This window comes from Babylonia areolata, chromosome 10 (assembly GCF_041734735.1).
Source record: "Babylonia areolata isolate BAREFJ2019XMU chromosome 10, ASM4173473v1, whole genome shotgun sequence".
Classification (NCBI taxonomy): domain Eukaryota; kingdom Metazoa; phylum Mollusca; class Gastropoda; order Neogastropoda; family Buccinidae; genus Babylonia; species Babylonia areolata.
Genome location: NC_134885.1, coordinates 7,376,013 through 7,381,012, shown reverse-complemented (window position 1 = coordinate 7,381,012; position 5,000 = coordinate 7,376,013). Strand labels below are relative to the sequence as shown.

Genomic DNA, 5,000 nt, shown 5'->3' with positions numbered 1-5,000 from the left:
AATAAATAATCCCAGCGGATATTAATATCGGATTACTCCCGACCGCTTCTGGAATGAAGACCTTTGACACACCGAGCTATTGCGGGGTGGTGGTATTCGGGGGTAGTCTTGTCACAGGTCGCGTAATTTATTTAGTTATTGATTGCTGACGTCACGAGCTTTTTGCGCGTGCCAAACATACAAACCAGGCCCCATGGAAATGACAGGGTCAGGTCAAGCCATTCCCAAGTTATTTCTTTTGAGGCGATAAAAAAAAAACTCTGTCTCTGTCTCTGTCTGTCTGTCTCTGTCTGTCTGTCCGTCTCTGTCTCTGTCTCTATCTCTGTCTCTCTCTCTGTCTCTGTCTCTGTCTCTCTCTATCTCTGTCTCTCTCACTCTCTCTCACTCTCTCTCACTCTTTCTCTCTCTTTCTCTCTCTCTCTTTCTCACTCTCTCTCTCTCTCTCTCTCTCTCTCTCTCTCTCTCTCTCATGGCTTCTAAGCACGAACAGACCATTCGCAATTTGTCTATCTATCTATCTGTTTAAAACATTCAGACCGCGATCAACTCTGCTGTCTTAGAATTAGGAACAGAGTATGTTTCATGTTGACATGACCGCGTATTATTTGTTGTTGTTGTTATGATATGTTCTCCCAAGGTCTGACTAAGCGCGTTGGGTTACGCTGCTGGTCAGGCATCTGCTTGGCAGATGTGGTGTAGCGTATATGGTTTTGTCCGAACGCAGTGACGCCTCCTTGAGCTACTGAAACTGAAGCTACTGAAACTGATATGTTCATGTGTTTGCACCCCTTCGTGAGGGGCAATGGCCTATACTTGAAAAAATTATCCGTATCCGTATTCCCCTCTCTCTCTCTCTCTGTTTCTCTCTGTTTCTCTCTCTCTCTCTCTGTCTCTCTCTCTCTCTCTCTCTCTCTCTCTCTCTCTCTCTCTCTCTCTCGTTATCGTTAATGTTGTTATTGTTGTCACAAGGACAGACTAGAAAACTAGGCGATGCCTAAAATCTTAATCCTTGAGTAATAAAGTTTTTGAATCTCTCTCTCTCTCTCTCTCTCTCTCTCTCTCTCTCTCTCTCTCTCTCTCTCTCTCTCTCTCTCTCCCTCTCTCTCTGTCTGTCTGTCTGTCTGTCGCTCGCTCTCTCTGTCTCTCTGTGTCTGTCTGTCTGTCTGTCTGTCTTCTCTCTGTCTCTCTCCCTCCATCCCTCTCTCTCTCTTTCTCTCTCTCTCGGCTCTCGTTTTCATTTTCCCTGCTGAACCTTTTTCCTTCTTCCCAATGCTGGTAGCACGTCGTGAATGATAGTTATCAATTTGGTTTTAAATACAACAATCCCAGGCATAGTTCGGTCCTTGTGACTAAAGTGCCGGGGGACCAAAGTTTTCCCCCCAACACCGTCTTCACAACAGTAACCAAGACAAGACTAAGGCGAGATGATATCTGTCAGTCAACACACACACACACACACACACACACACACACACACACACACACACACACACATTCCCTGTCACGCTATGATGAGTCCAGAACATTCCTAAATTAAATGACTTTTTTTTTTCTTTTTTCTACCTTTGCGAAATTGTTACCGTACTGCATTGCATTGCAAGTTGCCAAATGTCGCGTGACTTATCATTATGTGTGTATGTGGAGGGGTGGAGGGAGGGGTGGGGATGAGGGGGTTGTGTATAGAATGGGGACTATTATGGTGGTGGTAATGTGTGAGAGGAAATGTAACCTTCGATGGGAGACTTTGAACTTTAGAGGCTCTTCTAACGCGTGGATTTTAGACTTCTGTACGCATGAGGTAGTCAAAACGCTAAAATTCTCCGCGCTCCTCAACCAGTTTAGCTTGTGTCACCCCATCGTCTGTCGACAAGTCTGAGCTCTCTCTCTCTCTCTCTCTCTCTCTCTCTCTGTCTCTCTCTCTCTCTCTCTCTCTCTCTCTATCTATCTATCTATCTATCTATCTCTATCTTTCTTTAGTTCTGTTTCGTTGAGATTTTGTCAGGATGTGACTAAAGTGTTTCCAAGTATTGCATATTTTCTTGGTTTAAACTAACTGAAAGGTTTAGAGAACAAATATAGTTGTTTTGTTGTTGTTTTTTTACTGTTTTGAAGCTAAAATATATGAATTTATGTTGTTGCCCCCTTGTCAAAAGACCTTTCTTGGTAATTCCAATGTTCCAGTTCTCTCTCTCTCTCTCTCTCTCTCTCTCTCTCTGTCTCTGTCTCTCAGTCTCTGTCTCTGTCTCTCTTTCTCTTCCCACTGTTTGCCGCCATTTGGGGCATTGAATGGTAGGGAGGGACGGGTGGGGGGAGGGGCGGGGGGGGGGGGGGGAAGAGAATGGAATCAGCGACTTTTTACCAAAACAAACTGACTACAGTTACTTTCAAATCTGCAATCCAAAGACGATGCCTGTAAAACATTTAGTTTTCCATGCAAGAGCAGACTGACTGCAACATCAAGTTAAACCTGCCAAATAACTGGCTGCTCGCAGAGTACCGCTGGCAACGATTGTTAATTCACCCAGTAACACCCCCCCCCCCTCAACCCCCCCCCCCCCCAACACACACACACCCTCCCACCCATCCCATCTCCCACCAGCATGTCCCAAATCATGGTCCAGGTAGCTCCCAACTATAGACTGATCATGTCTGTGTTTGACCGCAAGATTTTTCGAAACTGCTGTTGTTATGTATGTGTGTATATATGTATACATGTATGTGTGTGTGTGTGTGTGTGTGTGTGTGTGTGTGTGTAGGTGTGTATAAAAAAAAGTATGCCAAATGACTGACAAACTGACTTACAACGGTACGGAAACGTGGCAGCTGTTCCCTTGTGTGTAGCCCCCACCCCCACCCTCACCCCACCCACTCCAACCCCCTTCCACTATAACTCCTCCCTCCCACACTCCTTTGCATAATGTCCATGAATTCTTCTTCTTCTTCTTTGTATGTCCTTGTTTGCTTGTTTTATAATATGTGTGTGTGCGTGTGTGTGTGTGTGTGTGTACGTATGCACGTACGTATGTACGTGGTAATGTACCAATCGTTCTTTTCATTGCTTTCTTACTTTTAATAGACTGTATTCCAGTTCCTATTCTTATTCGTCGTTCTTATTATTCTATCTTATTTCATTTTATTTCTTTATTTCTATGTTTTATGTCGTTCTTTATTTTTATGTTTTGTGTCGTTAAATGGGCAGAATTGTAAAAAGGCCTTTACTGCGCCTAATTCTTTACCCATTAAAGATTCAATCAATCAATCTTCTTCGTCTTCTTCTTCTTCTTCTTCTCGACCTTTTCCTCTTTTACCGCCTAGTTGTTGCTGTTGTTGTTGTTGTCGTTGTTGTTGTTGTCCTTCTTCTTCTTTTTTTTTCCTCTACTTCTACAACTACTACTACTACTTCTCCCCCCACCCTCCTCCTCCTTTTCCGCCTCCTTGTTCTTCTTGTTCTTCTTGTTCTTGTTCTTCTTCTCCTCCTCCTCCTCCTCCTCCTCCTCCTTCTTCTTCTTCTTCTTCTTCTTCTTCTTCTTCTTCTTCTTCTTCTTCTTCTTCCATATGTATCAGTCCTGCCCTATCAACTGTGATCAGGAAACCCAACACCACCTCTCTCTCTCCCTCTCCCTCTCTTTCTCCCTCTACTCTCTCTCTCTCTCCCTCTACTCTCTCTCTCTCTACTCTCTCTCTCTCTACCGTTGTTCGCCAGCCACCCAAACTCCCTTTCACCCCAACCCACCCTCTCCCCTAGAATCCCCCATCGCCCCCCCCCCCCTCCCCCTGCCCCCCCCCCCCCCCCCTCCCCTGTTTTTACGACATCCATCAAAAGTCAGGAATTCAAAAACGAAAGGCAGGGACAAAGTTATCAGCATCACCTTGTTCCCACCGCGTGGCCGTATCGGACCTGGGTCGGTGTTTGGTGCACTTTATGGCCAGTCCATCTCACAGGTGGCCACTGCTTTCCTTCTCACACACACTCTCTCTCTCTCTCTCTCTCTCTCTCTCTCTCCCCATGTCCCAGATTCAACCCGTATCTTCGTCGTCTGTAGTGTCAGGAGGAGCAAGAACACCCCCACCCCACCCCACCCCCACCCTTTCCTACCCTTGTCCCCCCCCCCCCCCCCCCCCCCCCCCCCCCAAAACCTACCACCTACCCTCCAAAGCTCCAAAAGATATGGCCGCGTGTGTGGCTATTGAGAGAGGTATTTGGGGTGGGGGTGGGAGGATAGGAGGTGTGGGGGGGGGGAGGAGGGGAGAGAGGGTTGGGGAAGGCAGTTGAAGTCAAAAAAAAAAAAAAAAAAAAAGAAGAAGAAGAAGAAATAAAGAAAATAAGTTGACTCTACAAAGGGACATAATGGTTCAAGCCCAGGTGGGTTGTTGCTCGCTGTCAGTCATTATCTGACAAATAAAGTGAAAAAAAAAAAATGCAAGCAAGAAAGAAAGAAAATCTAAGCCCAGACAGCTCTGCGGGTTTTATTATATTTATATATATATTTTTCTTTTTATTATTATTATTTAAAGACAGCTAATGCAATGATGTATAATGACGATGGAACGTCGAGGCACCAGTTTGTCCTGGGCCCCACCAAACGACACGGGGTGGTGGGATATATATATATATATATATATATATAAGGAAAAGAGTTCTTGCAAAAGAGGTGGGAGCGCGCGCATGCGCTGTGAGAACTGTCAGGGGAGGTAATTATCTCTAAATAAGCACTTCTCCCCGCTGTGCGCTCTTTTCTCCACCGCGCAAGATTCGAGCCAGAAAGGCGCTTTTCAACCAGCTTGGGGGCTCTGACGTGGAATCTTAGCCTGTTGAAAAGGATGTCATCTTTTTTTAGTGTGTGTTTTGTTTTGTTTTGCTGTTGTTGTTGTTGTTTCTTTCTTTCTTTCTTTCTTTCCACTTCTTGTCCGTCTCTTTCTCTTTCTCTCTGTGGCCTCGTCTCGATTTTGCTGGCATTGCTGGCATTCTCTGTTAATAGCTATTTGTGTACAGCGGCAAA

General features: G+C 45.3%; 1 protein-coding gene across 1 annotated transcript in view; it reads left to right on the top strand.

The window, feature by feature from the left end:
• The window catches only part of LOC143286651 (lactadherin-like), a 105,065-nt gene that overhangs the window by 39,227 nt on the left and 60,838 nt on the right, over positions 1-5,000 (top strand). The window lies entirely within an intron of this gene.